General features: G+C 43.2%; 1 long non-coding RNA gene across 1 annotated transcript; it reads right to left on the bottom strand.

Moving 5' to 3' along the window:
* Window positions 1-233: 233 nt before the first annotated feature.
* LOC136013072 (uncharacterized) lies at window positions 234-19,711 on the bottom strand. Its single transcript, XR_010612122.1, has 3 exons — window positions 19,298-19,711; window positions 10,282-10,400; window positions 234-789 (listed from the first exon to the last, which is right to left on the bottom strand). It is a non-coding gene; the product is annotated as an uncharacterized LOC136013072 (long non-coding RNA).
* Window positions 19,712-22,840: the final 3,129 nt, after the last annotated feature.

The following is a 22,840-nucleotide window of genomic DNA, read 5'->3' as shown; positions in this document are numbered from 1 at the left end:
CTCAACTTCTCGATAAACATCTTTTCTTCCTGAAATTTGGCATGACTGGAGACTGGATCACTTGTCAGAGGAAAATACTTCTGGAGGAAGATCATGTCATTTGGAAAACATTTTTTAGAAATAAAAGGCTTGTAAAAGCAAAAAAAAAAAAAAAAAAAAAAAAAAAAAAAGATTTTCCTGGTTTCTTTAAAGCCCTCAAAGGTTTCTCCACAAAAATTGAAGAAAACAAGCCATGTCTGTAAACTCCACATCTGTTTTACTCATTGTTTTACCTTCAGGAAGCTCTGTATGCAAGATTCATTCCTGAAAGGAGAGCAAGGCCCTTTTTACATTAAGAAAACATGCTCTGTATCGATGTGATTACATTTGTGCCAACCTCCTCAATGTAGGCAGTGCTTCAGTTGACCTTGGAAAACATGGAATCTCTCCAACAGGTTTAGACTTGCTGGAGGTCATGTGGAGAATGTAACCTCAGAAAACTCGAGTCCTTGTGCTGGTTATTCAATATAGCAGTAATGTTAACTCGCTTCATATTTTTCTTTTGCTTGTCAGGCAATATTCCAGGGCTATAGATGGAGACGAATTTGCTATTCCATTCCTGGGCAACAGCTACCTGCTGTGGCATCTTCAGTCCTATGCTTGAGCTCCAGAGGGAGGACAGAGGGAAAGGAAGAATTGAGAGAATTGATGGTGGCTTCTCAAAGTTCCCCATCAGTGTCAGATTCAAACCCTTTGGTGTCATTAGAAGCAGAGCAGTCTGTTGTCATTTTTCTCCTGTTTCTCTTGCCCCTGCAACCAGGCAAAGCAAAAAGAGAAGTGAAATTACAGCTCTGAAGGGCTTCTCTTCCCTCCTCTTTTGTGCTTCTGTCATTCTATTTGACTGTTGTTCTTAGCTGCTCAGGAGCTGCCACCGTCTACAGCAACCAGGGGGTCTCTGGCAATCTAAAGTGACACAAAATAATGCAGTGGGAAAAAAACCACCCAAGGGGCAGATGAAAGAAGTGGTGAAGCCAACAGAAAAACAACAACAAAAGGGAAGCAATGGAGCAGGATTGGTTGCAGTTGTTGTTTGTGTGCTCTGGAAATATCAGTAATGATGAAGAAGAGGCAATAAATTGCTTTGAAGACCTCTATGATCCTTTGCCTATTCTCTGTCACCCCAGACATGAACTGTGCACACTGGAAGTTTCTTTCTCTCTCTCTTCTTCCTGGGATTTAACAGATGTGGTAACTTTTGTGCTTTTTATTGTGCACTCAGGAAATAAAATCCCACTCAGTTAAGCCACACTGTGAGTGGAAATGCAGTCGTCAGCTCAAGTGGGCTAAGAGCACAGCAGCTCAGAAAATCCAAATCAGGCTGTCTCTACACTTATGAGTAGAAGAACTGCTCTACTCTTCTTTACCTGCCCTGGCTTCTACCCTTTCATCAAACAGTAGACTGCAGCTGCCTAAACTAGTCAGAAAACAATGCCCAGATCCCATATCTCCCACTATCAGGTTGAGAGGGAACTATCTGCTTCCTTGGCTTGGAGAAATGGTCACACATCTGCATCTGTGAATATACAACTTTACCAGAGCATTTAGAGTCCCAGAGGAGAGATGAGAGAGAAAAGGTCATGTTAGATTTCTATAACTGCGTAAGACAATTTTTGCCTTGAGTGGAAGACTGGGAACCACAGAGGAGGGTGCTCTGTCTGTTTTGGAACAGCTGGTGTGTACAAGGACTTCTGGGCTGATCAATACAGTGTCTATAATTCTGTAGCTCTAGCACTAATGAAAGCATTGTAAAACACAGAAATGTCAGTTCTAGGGCATCTGAGTCACACCTGAATTAAACTTCTGAGCTTGTATAAAGAGGAATTGGGGTGAAAATTAGATAAACAGTGTGGTGTTCATTGGAGAAGAGCTTTCAATTCACTGTGGCCAATGGAAGAGCAGCTCTCATGTCTCCACCATAAATCCTTTCAGGTGACCAGTTAATAATAAACATATCAGAAGAGCCAGAAAGGCAAGTCCCCGGCCTCCTGAGCTCTGCCATCCATGGCCCTTCTATGTGAGAGGAAGGTGTGAACACCCTTGCAATGCTCTGCCTGGCTCAGAGTACCTGGGATTCCTCTCACTCTGCAGCTCCTTCAGGGAGACATTTGCTAGGCCCCTTGCATGGGCATAGGGCTTTCCATTGAACTTTATATCTCTACCATAGAGATAGTTGAGCTCCCTGGTTTGAGTCATGTCCATTTGGGCGTCTCCATTTAAGCATTCCTGACCGAGTGAGCATTTTTCTGTTGAATAGATTTAGTGCTGGTACAAAGTGAGAGTACTATTTCTGGGCAGTTTCAGCCTGGCCATAAATCTTGTGTCACAGATCAAGTCAGACCAGTAATAAATCTCAAAGCTTGTATGACATGATGCCAGATCCAGTCCATGGAAAAGGAAGTACCATCTCACTGACTGCCATCACCTGTTTGCATGAAATTTTGTCTCTTCCCTTCTCATTATCCCAAATACCAATGCCTTGTCTGTTTTAACTGTTACTAAAGTAAGTGTTGCTCTGAAAGAGAACAACAGGCTAGAGATAGCCAGAACATGCTGTTTCCATACATTTTTTTCTCTCAGATTGCCAAAAATGTTCATTCCACACCACATATTATACACCTGGAGGTAAAGCATGCTCAGGACAAAGCTACAGTGCCTGCATTCTTCTTAGTCCTTTCTGCCAGCACCTCTGACGTCAAGCTCTCTGACCATCTTAGGTCATCCATAGGGCATCATGCGAGTGGCCCCAACACACACGATGCAGCACTCCCAGACCCTCAAGAATCTCTGGAGTTCCCCTGAAAGAGGTGAAGATGGTGACCCATCAAGTTAGTGATCCTAAAGATGGTCTCCCTTTCACAAGTTATGAAGTTCTGTAGGAATAGAATGGTATATGAGAACCAGAAAACTATAGGTGGTCTACATCACACTCATACGCATCTTCCATCACTGCCATCTCATGTACACTGTTCACCAAAACATCTTTGGACAGCATAAGGCATCCAGATATGGTCAGTAGGGTGCTGATAGAGTGAAGCTGAACAGATGATCTCAGCAGACTATGGCTTTTACATATTCTGGGGAACTTTCCACTTGCAGAGTTGTGAGGGTCAACCAGAGAAGACACCTCAGCATAAATTCCTCATCAGGTATATGTGAGGCTGCTTGGCTTCTGAGTCAGACATCACTGAGTTATTACCACTGGAGTGGAAAAGACCAAGATCTGGCAAAATCATAACCAAAAAACCAAGAAGGAATGATTTAAGCTCAACAAATAGATGAGCATCTGGCTGGATTGGCCAGGTTCTAGTTCTTGTTCCTGTATTCCCATTTCCCACATCCCAAGTGAACACTCCAGCAGGCCTGCACAATCAACTTCCTCCGCCCTTCAGGACTATGGAAACAATTGATACAAAGTGTAATAGCCCCCTCAAGCAAAACTAAGAGTGAGCTTCAACTGGTAAAAACCCCCCAAACCGCTTATCTGAGAAAAGCCATGGCTGTTTAGAACAGAAGCAGAATGGAGGCTTTTATGTGACTCCCAGCTTCCTTGGTTAAACCCTTGGCCGCCATGCCGTTTGGTACTCAGGTCCAGCTGGTCTTTCATCAAAAATTCGCAGCTGAGACCAAAACCCCCTTCCAAGCATAAGTTATGTTTAAACCTAACCAGTTCATTTTTGTATTTCAACAAACTGAAAGTCTATGATGAAAACTGTCAGAAAACTCCCCATCGTGCTTCCGTGAAAGACGCTCCAAGAAACAGTGTTGGTACAAATATTATAAATACCAAGTATCCAGGCTACAGGTCAGAAAGAGTTAGATATAAGAGTCTTTGTTTCTCAATCTCCAAATGCCAAACTCAGTCACTATGGAAGCACTCGAACAAACCAACAACTGTTCCTTTTCATTTAATCTTTTTGCCTGACAATAAATCCTTCAGACAACCTCACTGGAATTATTTATACACACAAATGATCAGCTACTGGAATATGTTTCTTTACCTGTTGCTGTGCTTCTTCACATTCCCTGGGTTTCAGGCAGCCCCTCATAGTGTCCTCTTTGATGGTAACAAATCAGCTTTTTAACTTCAGATGAGAGCATCAAGTTTTTGATACCCACAAGGGAAAAGGGAACTCTTTATTATTCTATGAAATCACATAGATGTAATAGCTTTTTTTCTCCTCTGAAGTCAAACGCTTTGGGAAGTACGTAATTGTGGTATAGACATGTGAGCCCGCTCTCATTGCTGGGGATTCTGGAGGGACTGGTCAATCAGCAGAAGCGCACTAGAAGCCAAGCATCTAGGGCATGGTCCAGGTAATGGGGCAGGAACTGAATATTCTCATCTGTTGATATATTTTTCCTGAAAGCTTCATAATACCCTTCACTACTAAAAGAAAAAGAGAGAAAGATTAAGGAGTCGAGAAGCCAGAAGTACAAGAAAGTTTTGAAAAGGAAAAAGCTCTCTTGATCTTGAAATTCATTTGACTAAGAAATTGCTTCCTTCTGTACAGCATCTTTCATTGCAGCTCACAGGATATCACAGAAGGGCAGCCAAGTTATGACTGGCAAAGGCCATTGCTTAAGCTTGACCATTAAAACAGAGGATAGAGATTAAGGCCAGCTGAGTTTACAGATAAGTTCATAGCAAATGAGGTTGCTATAAGCATAAGCAGTGCTGACATCCAACCACGTTCAGCTGAAGGAGCAGAGACACATCTGTGCTCCTAAAGGCATGAGAAAAACAGAAATGGAAAGCATTCCAAAAGACGTAAAGACCCTTTTCTGGCTTTAACTAGTCCCAACAGATATTTATCCAACTTGGGGTTATTTTGTGAAAACTTCAAAGAAGAAATTCAATACCCTTCTCAGGCAATCTATTTTAGTGCTTAACTATTCTTACTGCTAGAAAGTTATTCCTAATGTGTAACCTAGATCTTCTTGCTGCAATTTAAGCCCATCTCTTCTCATTCTTTCCTTGGTGGATGTGGACAGCAGATTTATCTCCATAAATAAGAAAGTTCTACCAGGAAATTCAGCTTCACTTACTGACAGGCATGGACCTTAATTACAAGACGATTTCAGCTCTTGCAGCTCATATTTGTATATACACTATGCATATTTATGGCCCATGCCAAAGATGACTGCTTTGAATGGATGGCGGTGAGGATTTTGTTGTGGTAGAAAAAGCAAATTGCCATTGCTGGCATTATAGCACAAGAAGCATTTTTCACACACCCTCATAAGTATTCCATACACACACACACTCACATTTATATACAGTTTTGCCATTAAGAGCAGTGTTGTTTACATACCCTGACAGTGCTGAGGCCAACCTAATGCTACCACAAGTGTACTCAGTCCAAGTCTGCATGCAACCACCAAGTTAATGCACAGACACAAAGGCATATGAATGCTTATGGATTTGTGGCACAGACTTGCAGATGGTATAAATCAGTGTCTCTCCTACTCAGCTTTGCTCCTATTCAAGTAGGCCATAAGGTATGAACACACAAACACGTAGCTCTCCATGTCTACACAGACATATGGGCTGTATACCCAGGTGGGTGTGCACTGGATACCTTCCTGGCCTGACGGATGTTGCAGTACAGCTGCCAGCTTGGCCACCCAAAGCACAAACTTGAGCACCATTGAGTTCTCATCAGTAGAAAACTCTGGCTCACTCACTAGAAGACAGACTGTGAGCAGCATGATGCGGTGCAGCAGGGCCCTGTTGAACCAATTAGGGTTAACACATTTCTGGTTAATGAGAGGTGCCGGTCATGATTGTAAATTAATATTTTCCAGTGGCTACCCATGCACTCAAGTGTCAGTATTGATCAAACTTACCTCTGCCCAGTTAATGCTGATGGATTCAACAGCAACATACGCCTGCTCATCTGTTACCCAATTAAGATAAGCTCTCAACTCATCCTAATAGCTGTATTTATTGTCATCAGGAATATTGATGCATCTCTGTGCTAACTACAAGCCAACATACACACGTGAGCACATGCAAAGGACGCTGTGTTGCTCTGGGAATTGTCCCAGGCTCAAACCACAATGAGAAAGCACTTTTTTAGCCTTTGTATTCTTTTGTATAGAGAGGTATTTTCTATGGGAAAATGAAAATCAAGGCTACTCGCCTTCTCTTGTCTTACTAGGCTAGATTCCCCCCCCCCCCCCATCAGAGAATAAGCAGCACAGCAAGCTCCACAACTAAACTGCTTGGATCTTTAAAGGCTAAAGCAAATGGAAGCCTCCTGTTGCACAGGGAGTCCAGCATGTGAGAAATGCTGGGCATGTAAGGAAAATGCCTATGGGAGGAACCAAATAAGGATTAATGAGCATCTTTCTATATGGCTCTCTACATTTCTAGCCTGACTGTCTGAATCTGAAGCTGCTGGGTAGCTAATGGGCCTTGGGTAAGGGACACAACAGCAGCTCTCTGTATAAAGCAAGCAAAAAAAAAAAAAAGAAAAAATCATTGGAAAATGTAATAATTTCCTTGCAGTGCAAGGCATTTGTTCCTGAGAAGCCCCATACACTATTTAGCCAAGACAGGAGGCACTTGCTGCTTCCTGGAAACAGCCTCCTGCCCCTAGCAAGTGGACTACGAAATAGAGCAAGAGATAAGGACCCGTTTACTCATCAAAAGGTCATTCTAAACTAAAACAGAAGTGAGAGCTCAGAGAAGGACAGTTCTCTGCAGCCGAAGTGCAGCCCTGACAATGCCAGCCAAAGCACCCATCCTGTGCGGCTGAGACTGCACGCTGTGGTATATAAAGCTGAATTAGAAAAGAGGGTTATAGATGTGACTCCTAATGCCCAACAAGTTAGAAAACAGTTAACACAGGTCCTTTAGTGTACAACACTGGCCTCCATGCTAACTCATTTCAGGATGTCTTTTCCCTGCCATTTGAGCACAAATGAGACAGCACCATCTGAACTGGCTGGAATCTCAAGTCATCAGTAGAAAACCTGCCTGGTGGTTTTTACAAGTGGTAGCCTCAATCAGTCATGCAATTTTCCATATGCCCCCAAGGCAACTTATGGCCCTGGAAGCACCTTATTAAGCCACAGTTAACGGCAGCTCGTTTGGAGAGAGCAAAGTTTGAATGGGATCTTGCAAATGGACGCTTTTAACCCACCAGAGGTGGAACATGCAAGCAAGCCTGCTGCCACGGAGTGATGGCAGAGCTCATGCTGCTGCTGCTTCTGTCCAATCTGTCCTTTAGACAAATGAAGGACACCTATCTCCTGGGCTCTTCACTTAGTACTTTTCACCGTTCACTAAATTGAAAAGTGTGCAATTGACAGCACAACTTTATTAAATTAAGCTTCTCCCTTCTTCCCCCTACCATCATGGCCATGTTTTAAACAGCCACAGACACTTCACTGGTGTCTTTTTAATTTGATTTAACTAAACAAATAACACACAAAGCCATTTGGCCTTGTGCCACTCAACATACTGCTATAGAGTAGGCATGAGTTATAGGGTAATATTTCACACCCTGTTGTGTCTTATTACTTAACTAATAACAATATTTACCCAGGGTTTTCCCCAAGCAATTCAGACAGGTCTAGAAGAAATCTTGATTAAAGAATGACAGCCAAAGTATTGGATGTTAAGTATAAATAAGAGTAATGTGAAAAGAGTGAAAGTTTACTGTTGCATCCTAGTAGTTTGCAGTAAATCAGTGTAATATGAAAGTTCCTCCTTTACTGGGTCTCCCAGTTGCCAGGTCTCTTGCTGCAACCTATGTACAGACCTGCCAGACATCTCACTTGCACAAGTGCAGCTATTGTAGGCTGCAGCTACCACAAGCAGCGGTAATGCTTGCCAAGGGCTGACCCTTTTGCCCTAAGCCTTTAACCACTCGAGCTAAGGGAATAATCAGCCACTTCTCACCTTTCCTGGGGCTAGCCACCAAGAAAGACAATTAGAGCAAACTGGTGTATCACAGCCTTCATTTCTTACAAATTCCCTGATACTTTCAGTAGTTCACAAGTATAAGAAGATTTTTAGCTGATATGAAAAAAGCCAGCTCTCAGTGTATTGTCTCTGGAACTCGCTGCTGGACAAAACCAAGGACCAAGTAAATTACAACAATATTAGATGTTGCCAGTAAAAGCACCCCCGTTCAGGTTAGAGAGGAGATGACATTTTTACTAGTTCACATAACTCTTTCACCAGTCAGCAGCAACTGTCTTTTTGGTAGATTATTCCATATTCTTGCAATTTCTGCTGAAAGAGTCAATGTTGCCCTTTGTTCAAGGCAGGATACAGAGCTATCAAAGTCCTTGTCTCACTTCCTTTGGTAATTCTCCAGCTGACTAAAGGACTTAAGCTACACATCCATTCAGATAGGGAAGCCACTGCAGATTCTCTTCCAACCTAACTGCATTCAGAAAACTCATCTAATACTGTAAATACAAGGATTCCTGTCAGAAGCAAAGAAAAAATACATTCAAATTTATGTCCGTGTTGCTATTTGCCTGACTGCCTCATGGATTACCTGCCCACTGTAAGCAGGAAAAATCCATCACCATTCTCTGCAGATTCTTATTTTCCTGTGGAGACTTCACCTCCACAACTTTACCATCCTCTGGTTTGACTGCTTGGTAAGAGTAGCTAAAAATCACAGCCCTGGTAGGGATGTATGCAAGCCATGGCTGAGCACTCTAAATAATGTCATTTCTGTAGAATTACTTAAGATGAAAAATGGGCAAAATCCTGCAGTTTGCTACTCAGGCAAAACATCATTCCAAGATGCTGAAAATTTTGAATGAATAAAGCCTTTAGGATTCAATCCAAAGGTAGTAATTCTGGAGCAGACACATTAAGGAATATGAGTCTCTTCTGACAAGGGGTTGTGACATTTGCATTTGCAGGGTCTGTCCTATAGCTGCACCCAAATGAGATACAGCTAGAGAAGGTGAGAGCACCACCAGGGCAGTGAGAGACTGAGATCCTCCGTTGCCTCCTCACCAACAGGGAAAGGAGCTCTATGAGCCAAGCAGAGTCATGTGGAGGTGGTACCGATGAGTAACCAAGGAAGCAGGGAATGAAGCTCTATACCTTACTGAGAATATTTAGTCACAGCTAAGGGAGCATTTTCTATTTTTCCTTTACACTGACATCACCTGCACTTGCAGTAAAGTTTTATCCCATCTTACTGCATACTTCCTCTCCTCTCCCATTCACTTCCCCATATGTACACTCAGCTTTCCTCTTCTCAGCTCTGTATTCTACTAAGGCCCAGCTAGTCCTCTCTTCCCTACAGAAGAACCTACTTCTCATATACACACCAGTCTTACTTCTTACAGTCCTGCCAGCTCTGGTTGGGTATGGCAAGGGCTTGTTATTAACTCTGCCAGCTGTTTCATCACCCTGACTCTCAGCATGCCAAACTAAAGGCCTTTATTCTCCAGGACACCCTCCCAATTGACTAGCTGGGTGGCTTATCACCCAGAAACAGCAGCTTTTGCCCTGGCAGCTTATTTCACACGCCAATCCTTCTGTGCTAGTGAGAAAAGAGCCTTCCCCCTCCCTCCTCTGGACCCCTACGATGTGTCTTTTATTTCTTTTCTAAAGGAGAGGAGGGAATCATACCATCCCTCTTGGCTCAGCTGTCGGGCGTATTCTGTCCCTCTGCAGCAGAGAGAGCTTGTAAGGAAAGTAGAAACGGCCTTGGGATAAGAGATCATATTCTTATGCATTAATTTACAGACCACTGCCAAAAAGGGATAAATGTGACAGACAGTACCATTTCTATCTTAAAATTAGGGACTCTGCTTTAAAAACAAAAATGAAGGATGAAGTCCCCCAAATCACTGCGCATATCTATGACAGGTCCAAAGCATTAACGGTAGCTAGTTTAAATGGGTCCAGAACTTATCCATCAGAGTAAAGACAGCCAGACTGATCAGACTCAGCCCAAGAGCAACACCAGCTGCTAGACTTTGGAGTTATGGGACAGGCATCAGAAGACAGAATGGCAGGCAGGAAAAAAATGATGCTGAAAACTAGAGTTCCCATGAATCCCTGTAGTGCCTCAAGCTGCTGCTGTGAAAATTGTATTTTAACCTTTTATTCCAACACAGGAGAGAGACATTTGGAATGTGGAAAGGTAATTTCCATTTTCTCTTAGCCTGAGGATTTAGCCCTTGAGGAAGGCTGCAAGGACCATGTGTCCCATTCATCTCTTGTTGAAAGCACAGGCCTTATTTTGACGTACTTGCCTTCCTTCCACAAGTGATCTTTCACTTCTCTTGTTGACAGGCACATGCCCAGGCTTTCTTGCCACTGCTGGATTCCTTTCTCCAAGCTTATTTCTTTCCAGTGCAGGTCATCATCTAATCTAAATGGGAAAAGGAAGAACCTCTATGTAAAAGACCTAGAGGAAAGCCAGAGCCTTAATCGAAGAGGATCATTTTGCAAAATGATTTTGCTCTCCTCTGAAGGCCCAGAGCATAAGCTGCATTTGGAAAGGTTCCTGCTGAGGTAGCAGAGACCTTGGAAGCACACAGGACCCAGAGGGAGAAATGAGAGACTAATCTGTTTTAAATTCAGTGACAAGCTCTGTGTAGAAAAACACGACTTCCTTAATAACACTGTTCGACAGCCTCCTACTTTTTCCCACCCATTCACTTACCCTTCTTATTTCTTAATGTAAAAATGTATTTCAGCATCATTTCTCAATCACTCAAATTTTTCATCCTTCCTTTGTGGTACCCTAACACACCTTCAATTCCACTTGTCCAACTTCAATACCTCGGCATGAACACTGGTGTACTTGTGCTTCCTTTCACACAACAAATCCCATTTTCTTACCACTGTTCCTTCTACCTTCTGTGGCAGCCACTCTGTAGAGATATAGCAGCCTATTTCATACAAACTATCCCCTGTGCCTGAGGCACAGCGCTTTCTAGACATCACAACACCTTTCTGTTGTGCAGCAGTCCCATCCCCTGCGGAAGATTCTTTACAGCCCAGGCCCTATGTGTATCACTACTTCTGTTTCATGACATGTTCCTGGAAGTCCTGAAAATGAAAGTATGGGCTTTCAGTTCCAGTAAGGATGATGTCCGTCCTTGCACATGGACCAGACAGACATTTCTAGCAAGAAAAATACTGATGTCAGGTTCTGGAAGTCATGGTGTGCTGGAAAGAGGACTCTAGGGAGGAACATATTCATGTGTGCATTTTCCCCCTAACCCCTGAAGACAAAATAGTTGCCAAGCTTTGTGAGAAAATAGAAAACTTCCCAATTTGATAGCTACCCACATTATTCCTGAATTACCATATGCATAAAGCACAAATTCATACACCAAGGGTAGAAGGAAAGCTTATGATTTTGACTGATTACCTAACAATGACCATTGAACTTCAACTAAACATTTCTGTATTGAGGTGCCTGCTTCTGAGCCAGAATCAATCTTTCAGACCACAGGCCAGTCTTAATTTGGAAATCTGATACATGGGCAAGTTATCATTTCTCCTGTTGTTCCATCCCAATGGAAAGTTATCCTCACCACTGAATGCTTTACTCCTTTCCCTTCTTTTGTGCAAATCGGGTCTTGTCAGCCTTTTCTCTGCCAGAATAGCTGAAATCTTCCAAAATAGGTGAGCAGGGCCTATGCTGATGATCCTTCTCAGTCTTTTTTAAAACAGACTCTGTTTCTTAGGTCTTTCATTCTGAGGCAGATTTCCAAACTTTGCATCATTCCAGTGGGCTCCTATCTGAACCCTTTCCAATTTTTCAACAGGCCTTTGATACATATTTTTAACACAGTTAAGTTAATGTTGCAAGAGAAATCACCACTTTTTTTTTTTACTTTCTAGGCTTTTGTGTGCTTGATTTCTCACCCGCAACATTACACATAACTACATACCATATGCAGCAAAAAGAACCACCATCACACAGAAGACTCTAAAAGGTCAGAAACTAAACTAGTAAATATATACTGGCTAAATCAATCAAAGCCTGCTAATTATCATCTTTTCCTATTTCCACCTCTGCATACCAGATGCTACAGGAGCTTAAAGTGACTCACCTAGTTCAGAGAATTGGTCTGATGATACTATAATTTTTTCCTTTGGAAAACCATTCTGCAAGAATTAAGGGAATTTTTTCATGTGGTTAATTTCATCCTATTTCTTTTAGAGCCTTAAACCATGCTATGTAAATCTCCTTTCTTCTACATCCTTAAGCAATATAAATTACATCCTATTATACCTACATCCTTAAGCTAACCTAGCTAACATCCCTTTGTTACTACTACACCCTAAAGCAAGCCTGCATGTCTCTAATTTGTCCAATCCTTTAAAAGCTTGTAAGGAATCTTAATACCCTAGATGGGTTGGTCAGGTTATACTTGCTTCTTGCTTACTTTCAGTTTCCCTACATCACTATCAATGAAGCCTCGCAGTTGATTTGTTGCATTTCTTTCATCCCTGGGACTCATCTTGCGTTGAGATATCCCAGATCTGTCTGAGTGGAAGCATCATTACTGCCAATCATAGCAGTCCCCATCTTGCCAGTCCAGGATTTGCTACTCTTTTTATGAAGCTCATAATCTCAAGTGATATCTACTTCCATTATACATATATATATACACACATATACAAATTGATTTTGTCCTGCGAATGCAGTCGCTGTTAAAATCCACCCAAACCAGACTTGAACTCCTCTTCAAAGAGATGAGACATTGCTTTATGCTATGAAATACAGTATTAGCATCCTACTATGGCAGATTGGAGACTGCTGTGAATATTCCTACCAATTGTGGGTAAGACCAATTTCCTTTCTGTGGTGTTAAAAAAGCAGCAAAGTTTGTATTAGCTCGAGTGAACACTTCAACAACTACATTTTGACCTCTTAGACTGTCTGACCACCAGAGAAATCAGAGAAATAAGAGAGAAGTTACTAGCTCTTGAACAGCCCAAATGCTAATCTTTGCCATGCTGTGCTGTCCCTGTGGACTTGATCATCATTGGCTCCAAAGAGGGAGATTAGGACTACTGTATCCAAAAATCTTTCTAGCACATGTGTGAAACAATCCTGTATCTTCTCGTGCTCTGTTAATAATCGGAATGATATTTGCTTCCTTTTATTGGGATGCAGCGTCTGAGTCCTGTCTGGCTGCTGAGCAGACTTCTCCCAGACGACTTTGAAACACATTTGGCAGTTCCTTGCCCATATGTGCTCCCTCAGACATGCCTCCTAAAAATCACACAACTAGACAGTTGCTCAGAAATCAACACGTGTTCCCCTCAGACATGACAGGTACTGTTAGCCTGCGACTTCAGCTATTTTAACACAGTCAGATGCTACAAACATGGGTTTAGTATAAAATAGCATTTAGCTAGCTAGTAACCCTCTCTCAGTAATGAGATGGTAATTTTCTCTGTTAGAGAAACTGAGCAGACTATTTCCTAATAGAAAACTGTTGCCTCTGCACCAAGTAAAAGAACAGCAGGGAACATAGTAGGGATGTAGTAGCCCAATGAACTGTGTTTACTCAGTTTCAGGGCATATGAGAAGGTGATAAATTAGACATAAAGGGTCGAGCTTAATGTTGCAGGAGAGGCATGTTGATCATTTTCTCTCCTACTTCCGCCCTTCCCTTTCACTCCCATCTCCCTCCTCCTATTTTTCTACTGGTGGAGATACATTTCCACAGCATGCAGCCTTTCCTCTCTAATAAACTTTTCCTTCTATCATCAAGATGAAAGCCTTGAAAGGGATGGTATTTATGGAGAACACTCTAACCTTCACAGCATATTCCTCAGGAACTGGCATGGTGCAGGACAGAGAAAGCTTCTGAGTAAAACTATGTGGTAGCTTTTTAAAGCGCACATAGTGAAAGTCTGGGAGGGCTGGAGCCACGACGGCTTCTAGTCAACCAAACATGACTATCTCTGACTTCCCTCTCAGCATCTGTAATTGTCCTAAGCCAAAGTCCAAGGGAGCAAAAAAAGCCCCAGATGTGAAAACAGCGGCGGATAAAGACAGACGGGGAGAGGGAGCAATGCAGAAATGGGAGTAAAGGATTGAGAGAGAGAGAGGGCAAGAGATTTATTCAGCATTTCCTTGTCTGTCTCCTCCACAAACTGAATCACAGAAGCATGAAAGTAGATGTATTGAATCTCAAAGGAAATAAAAGAAGTGGAAAATTAACTACTGATGAAAAAAATAGCTGTGTCCAGGGATTCCTGCATATCAACTCTGAGCTTCCTCTTATCGGCTTAGAATAGAAAAGGCCAGGGGACTGGGGAGGAAAGGTCAAACACTGAGGAAAAACACAGGCAAGGGAAAAATGAGAGCTAACATGGAAATCAATGCAAAAGAGCAGGACAGAAAAGAGGTGATCCCGTTTCAGACGATTTGCATGCGCTGCCCTGAGTGCCATTTCCCAATTGCTGCATCATGACTGGGTGAGGTTGGCTTAAGGCTGAGGCTTAGAAAAGCCACACCACTTTCTGCTTTTCTTTCCACCCCTCTATTTGGCAACAGGTAATAAGAGTGGGCTGGGGAAACCTCAACAACAGCAGCTGCCACCATCTGCACCAGCACGCAGTTGAGCCAATTGTGAGCTGCCTCGTGCCAGGTCTGAACCTACCTCAGGAGCTCTTCCCTGCTGGTTGCTAATGGCTTAGACACTGTGCACAAAGTTGGCCTCTTTAATTCTGGCTGGATCCTGGGCCTTGCATTTTCCTGTATCCTACACTGTTACTCCCTTTTAGTTCTGAATAAGCTTTGACCTTATTTCTCTCCTGGGCCTCCCTATCCACACTGACATAAGTGGCCACCTCAGGTTTCCAGATGATGAGAGATAAAAGGCTGCATATCCACAGCCTTTTATCACATATCTTTCTGATCGTATGCCTACTGCTATAGTAGCACTGGGAATTGTTAACAAAAGACTGGAATAAGCGAGTATTTTTACTACTGCCCATGGGTAGTCGATACATAGGACCTTAAAGTTTGGCTTCTAGTGGAAGTAAAACTGGTTGCCCAAGCACATTCCAAACAAATGGCTCCCCACACAACCACCCCCAGCCCCCCATTAGACACCAATTACCAACAATGTGCAAAGATATCTCCTTTTTAGGTATCTCCACTGAACCCCAAAGCCTGGCTCCCAAAGAACAACTGTGACTCCAAAATTGCCTTCATCTGGAAAATAAACCAGCTATTCAGATTGCTTCCCCAAATCAGTACAACCAAAGGGACAGAAAAATCTACTCTTCCAAAGACTGAATATTTGTTCATAATCAGCCAGGGCCAAGGAGGACACACTAAGATGGGATGTACCTGGGAACACACTGGTGAAATAATTCAGCAATACTAGTTGTACAAATACAGACTAAATGACAACCTCTTACAGAAAGAGTTAAGAGCTTTAGAGATGAGAATAAAAGCAGGGGAGTGGGAGGGAAGCAGGACAGATGGGTTAACAAACATAATAGGATGTGCATAATTCTCAACTACTTGGAAACAGTAATCACAAATCACCACCTGCCCAGTTACTATCAGATGGCAGGTTTGCCTCTTCACATTCAACAAATCTGTTTCTTGTGCACGCATCACAATCAGACTTGGTGCATTCACTTAAAGTAACTTTCCTTGTCCTACACAGCCAGCTCAGGGAGAAAGATGAGGAGTTTACACCTTCCTATATAACAAAGTATTTACTACATCTGAATCGGTAAAGGAGCTGAAGCATTCCAGTGCACCTCATTTTGGCTTACAGAAACTTTTGCTTTATGTGAGGCTTGACTTAGAAACTACAGTTGAGTGCTGCAGAACATGTTTTGGACTGCATCTCATTCAAGTAGATAGTATTTGCTCTCTTGGTACCAAGAGGAAATAAACGTGGAATTCTACAAACTCACTGGAATTACCATATCACAAACTTGAGCTTATGAGGAGAGTTTGTGCGTAACACTTTTGAGCAGAAGAAAAATTTCACTTGCGAGGATCCAAGTGAATTTGGGTCAATCTTGACAGATGCTTGTGGATAAAAACCCCCAGAGGTGTGGGGAAAAACAAGGGAAAGAAATCTAGGAAGAGTCAATACAAAACAAAAGAGCAAACCAGCAGAGCCTTAATTAAAACATTATGCAATGGGAGGCATGGTCAAGTATTCCATTGACAGAGGACCATTTACTCTAGTATATCCCTAAGTGTAACCAAACCTTTAGCAGTAGTGTTATGTACTCAACATCACTGGCTTTCAGGTATCCTCATTCTAAGCTGAGCTTCCCATTGAGCATTAAGGGCACATGTAGGTCTGTGAGATGATGGTTATCTAATTCCTGTGAGAAAAAAAGGAAAACATCTGTAAGTGAGAGGGAAATGTGCAACCCTGGGAGCTTCTCTCATGGGATAGTGACATTGCTGGCTTGTCTTTAAGGAAAACCTTGGGAGGAAATTCTCCTCAGGGGAAAAAATACCCAGTTATAATGGGAGATGGTATTTGTCAAGTAGACACTAGACTGGAGAAAATGGGACCTGGACTTCAGGAGCTTAACTGCGCAGCCTGGAAGGAGGCCAATCAAGTGCATAGCAGAGAAGAATCCTCATAGCTCAGGCTGACCTAATTTACCTCTCATCGAGTGTTTCATCTACACCAGCTGAATGATGCACAGAACAGCAGGTACCAACCCAGGGCCTGCATCCTACATGAGATGGGCAAAGGATAGCCCATTCAACATAGAGGTGTAGAGTCCTTCCAGCTTTTCCACAGCTTATCACAAGTTATCTTGCTTCCCTCTTTCCCTCACTGCCAGCAGGGTGTCTTCTGGCATTGATTTACCCCTCTCCAGTCAACCAGGTGATCAACACTGCTGTTTAAGCCTTTGCTGGCCAGCGGGATAAAGGAGATATTCTTCAGGCTTGCTTGCTCACTCGCCACTCGACTGTTGCAGTTTCTCCTTATCATTGTCCATGAGCCCAAGTGCACAGAAGTGAAGAAAATGGAAGTTATTTTCTGATGTTGTTTTGAATGCAAGGTAGAGCGGAGCCAGGATTTCATTCTCCGGGCACTGCAGGGTCACGGGCCTTGTGTAGAGAGCACAATCGCTTACCTCTCCCCAAGGCACTGCATATAAGAAAGAGACACACAGCACTGGCCAGGGTTCATTTCTCTTGGCAAAATGCAGTGGTATCCCAGAGGTGAGCAGCTTCCTGAGCCAGCCCAGTTGGAAACACCAGCTCAGAGGTGAAGCACCATGCTTCTTCGGCAGATTCAGGCTGGAAATGTTCAACAGCAAGGGTAATTACCTTCTGGGACAGCATGCCAAGGCTTGTGGGGAGGCTTCCTTGCAGGGATATCAAGCCTAGATAATTCTGGCCTGTGGTCCAAATGCAGCACCCAGGACTTGAGGCAGGAATTATCACAGAGCTAACCTGTAGGACTGAGGTCAATGAAAACAAGGTCTTCCTTTGCCATTCCTACCAAGCAGCCTCCTAATCTGGGGGTCCTCATCACACAGTGATCATGGTGTGAGAAAGAACAGGAGTGTGGGTGATGAATATAGAGGACTACCACCCCACCATGCGTTTTCTGAAGGCTTTCTTTATTGCTCCTCCATGTCTGAGCCGGTAAAGTATCTTAGGCACTTTTATCCTCTCTATTACCTTTCAGCATAATAGAAACCAAAGCAAATTGACTTATCTCAGCTGGCTACCATACTGAAACTTCTCAGACATTCAGCAGGAGAACCCAATGCCTTAAAGCCCACTACTCAGGAGAAGCAAGATTATACCTCCTTCTGGATCTCAATGCCTAAGCACCTGAGCAAGCTCAGTCCTCTTCTCACCAAGAAAAGCAGGAGGAAAGAAAAACAGAGCATTATCAGAGCTCCCCTTCCACCCAAGAACCTGGATTCCCCACTGAGGAGGTGGAGGATTTCACAATAGCTTCCCTTTCTTCACAGAGAAGTCTGGTTCTAGGTTTTGATCCTTTGTTACAGAACTGAACCTCACCATGCACTGGGAAGTGCTCTGCTACAGAGTGAGAGTTTGGGTGAACACTCCTGGATCCTTCACTTATTGTCTACCAATCTTGTTCTACAACTGCATTGCTGCTAGGGAAAGCAAGAGCAGCACAAGATCTGCTGACCCCTGCAGTGCATTCTAGCCCCATGCTCCACTGTTGTCTGATCATCAACTTACAGAGCAAAAAGGAAAAAGGAGACTTGCAAACTTTTACATCAAATTCCACCTGCTGCCTGGCATTTTTAGGGTAGGAAGGGAAAATCTGGTCTACAAACAAAGGAAAAATAGGATTTGAATCCCAATATATCTGAGTGGCTCTGCAGCACACTGCATTATCCCATGCTGCTTGGGTAAGCATGCAATCCGGCACAAACAGGTCCCTTGTTTGGAGGGCTTCCTCACACTCTGAGCATGATCTTTAGGCAAGATAGGCAGTTAAAGACTTACCTTACAAAATCGCTGAGGACTGCAATTCTAACTTGTGATGGCCAAACCAGTGTACCCTAGAAATCTCTCATTGGAGTAGCTGGTAAGAATAAAGACAGACAGGAAACCCTACCCGCAATCTACCCACAAAAATCAGTGACATAATAAGACACTGCTCCAGTGAAAGTCAGTCGTAGAACACTGAAATTGACTTCACTCACTGCTTCCCCTTGGGTGGCTGAAGCCATGGATTTCTACTAAGCTTTGCACTCAGACGAAACTGTTCTGAGGAAGCCCTACAGAGCTGCTGTTATCACTGTTGTGCTTCCCAAGCAATGGCTCATCTGATTCCTCTATGCTCGCAGAACACAAGCATCTACTGCCTTTACCTCTTCTTCCTGCAGAGCACTGCATCTCACCCACACTCCCCATCATTTGCTAGTGGGCTTGATGGGAGGGCTGCATCTTCCTGCCCTCATCTGGCTGCTCTGGGTGGGAAGGAAGCTCACCCAGATGATTTCAGCAGTTCTCATGAGTATTTTATGGTCTTTTACTGATTTACAGCCAGTTCAGCATTCTTGTAAATGGCCATAAATTGGATTGAAGTCATAAATCATAAGCAGAGAGAGACACAGTCTCTGAGTCCCAGCTCAGGCTAAACCAGCCTCTGTGAATATATGGAAGAAACCTGCTCCCTCAATCAATACACGCAGCTCAGGCAACAGCAATGCTCCACAGGATCCACCCCCTATTCCTCTTCCATAAGGCTGTAACAGTGAGCTAAAACCATTTCTTCATACAGATCAGCACAGGGCGATTCTCACCTCGTACACTGCTTCTGGGGGGTGATTTCCTCCTTTCTCCAGGGAGAACAGCAGAAAGCTGCAGGTTGTTATTCTTCTGAAACATCTGATCCACACAGGGCACTGGGAGCTGAAGTGTCTTACTTCCATTCCACAAGCCCAGCACCTAACACTTAGGGCTCTTTTTGTGTCTTTCCCTTTTGTTTCCCTAACTCAGTTTCAGAATCTAGCCTGTAAGCACTTCTGAAAGCATCTGACACAGCTGCTGCAAACCAGACCCTTCATATTTCTCTAGCTTGACTGCAGCCCAGGAAAAATAAACTGATTCTTTCCATCTCCAACATAACAACCAAACACTATGCAAGCTCTAAACATTGAAGGGCAGGAAGCACCAGCACACAGACCCCTGCAACTCACCATAACCCTTCCTACAGACACTAAAACACAGTAAAGCCCATCACCTGACCCTGCCAGGCTTTTTAAGGTCCTGGGGGCTGACAGGTGAGTTGCTTTGGCCCCACTCTAGACAGAACACCTGATGGAGATGACCCTCAACATCTTCCCTGCAGGTTTAAAGGGCACTTCTAGCATCTAGCAGGTCTCAACACACCTGCAATGAATGGGGCAGTTTGCTTACTGAAAGTCATGTGAAAAGCTACCACAAAGGCATAACCAGTAGTGCCTCCTTAGGAATCACAGCCTCTGTATTATGATCCTGCAAAGAACTGTGGCATTGCCCAGCTAGTGGCTAGGGATTCAAACCCTGTTCATACAAACAGTGAACCCTTCTCAGTCGGTTCAGAGTTGGTTGTGGGGAGATTTATGTTAGATATAAGGAAGAAATTCTTCCCTGTGAGGGTGGTGAGGAGCTGGCACAGGGTGCCCAGAGAAGCTGTGGCTGCCCCATCCCTGGCAGTGTTCAAGGCCAGGTTGGATGGGGCTTGGAGCAACCTGCTCTAGTGGAAGGTGTCCCTGCCCATGGCAGAGGGGTTGGAACTGGATAATCTTAAGGTCCTTTCCAACCCAAACCATCCTGTTTATATTTTATTTAGCCAGATGGATTGACTTAGACTTATACATGCACCTGCTAAATGGAATTATGTGCCTTGTTTTCTATATATTCTGTATTTAAATAAAAACCACTGGTCAGTTGCAATATGAAGGGAGGATGACTCACAGAAGAGTACCCTAAAAAAATGACATCATTTCCTAATAGCCTGCAAGACGGGATGAACTCCTTGCTTTTCCAGCTTTTCATTCATTAATCACCTTGCTGTTACTCTGTGCTCCCCCTGTTCAGTTGTATCTGCTGCTTTCCCTCCGCCCCTTGTCTTATTTTTACTTGTTTGTGCATTACTGTCATTGTGATAACACCTCAAAGCCCTAGGCTGGGACTAGCTCCCTACTGTGCTGAGCACAATACGAAACACAAAGACATTCATATTTACATGTGGGCAAGGGTGACTGTTTCCAGGGTTCTTTTGAGTTTTATTCCAGTAGCTTTCTGCAGATAGCCCAGGCGTTACTTCAAAGGGCTCTGTCCAAAGTGGCTAAAAATAAGCCCCCAACTGGTAGGTGAGAACCTCTTTAGAGGGCTTGCATCAATTTGGGAGGAAAATTTAAAAACTTCTATTTATTAAATAAGGATTTTTTAATTTTTTTTTTTTTTAAGAGAGCAGAACAAAAATCAGAAAACCTCAGGGAGAAAACCCACAGTTGTTTTGCTACAGTAAATAATACCATGACTAATAGCTATGATAATGTCATAATTGACCTGTAGTTGCTTGGCAAGACTCTAAAGAGTTTTGACCATTTATATCAGCATTCAGATTCTTAGAAAAACATGTTCTTTCAAAACTGCAATTAGCTGGTAATGCTAATACCAAGGTAAAGTATTGCCATTGCATTGATGGTGGAGAGCATTTCAGGAAATTATGAAAGGAACAAAGTATTATTCCTGCCCTTACTGATTATTATTTTCCATTGGACACTTATAACCATGCCATGATTTCTTTGTTTTGGTTTAATTTTAATTTTTGTCATCCTTTTTCACTCTATACTGCAGGTCTGATCACCTAATCACTTAACTGTATGCTGTACCATGAGTGGGACAGATAGAAAACAGAACAAGCTAACTCAGAACTGATGGCCGCAGCACAGTACAGAATCAGAGCTCATCTTCCTTGTCATGCAGCAGGGATCTGCGACTTGGTCATCATTCCCAGGGTCACATAAATGCAGCTTTGAATCAGTTTAGAGCTCTTGGATCAAGAAGCATGAAAAGCAGCCTGTATCCTTTGGTTCAGGACCTGGGTACAATCAAAACAGCTTGCTTGACTGCCTGGACCAGCAGCGTTCGATGTATTCGAATTCCGTCACTATGCAGATATAGCTTTCCACATGCTCCTTAAATAGGACAATAACAAATAAGAATGTTTGGCTAAAGGGTGAAGACTCTTCTGACACTGACATAGCCATCAGCTATGTGCCACCATCACCACTGATTCTGCTTGAAGAGTTGGTGGGGTGGGAGGCACATTACCAACGCACACACCCAGACACTGCCTACATGGTGATGCACTTTGCAGGCATAAGGCAGTGGATCTCAGAAGTACCATCCAACTGCAGAGGATGTGAAGGCTAAGCCACTTCACCATGGGCCATTTGTCTAAATGATGCCAGCAAATAAATCCTAACATTTACAGGTCAAGAAAATTGTACTTTAGTGTTTGTTAAGTGGAGTTCTAGTCCATGGGCTACTAAGGGACTTCTATTTTACTACTACTAGACAGAGGAATAGCAAAAGCAGAGGCAAAGGTGTTTGCAGATTCTTTTGGAGTTCATTTTCTGAGCAAGAGAAGACAGGACTAGCAAAAGTCACAAGGTGACACCAAATCATTAGGGTCAACTAAAGTAAAGGGACTCAAAAAATTCAGGGGTGGTGGTAGTTTCTCCACAAATCTCCTGGCTCAGACGTCACCCTCAGGGTGAATAGAAGCTTGCAATGAATTCTTCTCCTTAGAAATAGTTGCCCTTCACTGGGTGCTGCTGAATCTTTCTTGTCAGAGAAGATTTATTCTTGGGAAATAATTGAAAACCAATTCAGAACGTTCTTCCTTTTGGAATGGAATATATTACATTGATTAGCAGAGAGCGGGGGGTTGGCTTGGGTGGTTTTTTGCTTCCCCCCAAGGAAAGGACATTTGTGCCTGCCACAAAGTCTTCCTTCACCCCAGACCTCTTCTTATGACTTTAAATGACATACACTGTCCATGATGCTGTAAGAGTGCTAAGCGTGGCATCATTTTCAGACACAAAATGTCTCCCTCCCTCTCATTCTCTCGCACATATGGCATCTCAAAAGGCAAAGACAGACTATAAATTCACACCAAGGTTATGGAGACTTTCAGCAGAGAGAAAGAAAAAGTTGGCTATTTTTTGATGGCCTTCTCTGTGAACTGTGAGGAAAACAAGCAGTGCCATCATCAGACTCAGGCAGAAAAACAGTGATATTAGAAAAGCGTTTCCTAGTATGAAATGTTGTTCACAGCAAAGCACAGTCTA

The sequence above is a fragment of the Lathamus discolor genome, chromosome 4 (assembly GCF_037157495.1).
Source record: "Lathamus discolor isolate bLatDis1 chromosome 4, bLatDis1.hap1, whole genome shotgun sequence".
In the NCBI taxonomy this organism is placed as follows: Eukaryota; Metazoa; Chordata; class Aves; order Psittaciformes; family Psittacidae; genus Lathamus; species Lathamus discolor.
This window is presented reverse-complemented; position numbering and strand designations above follow the sequence as displayed.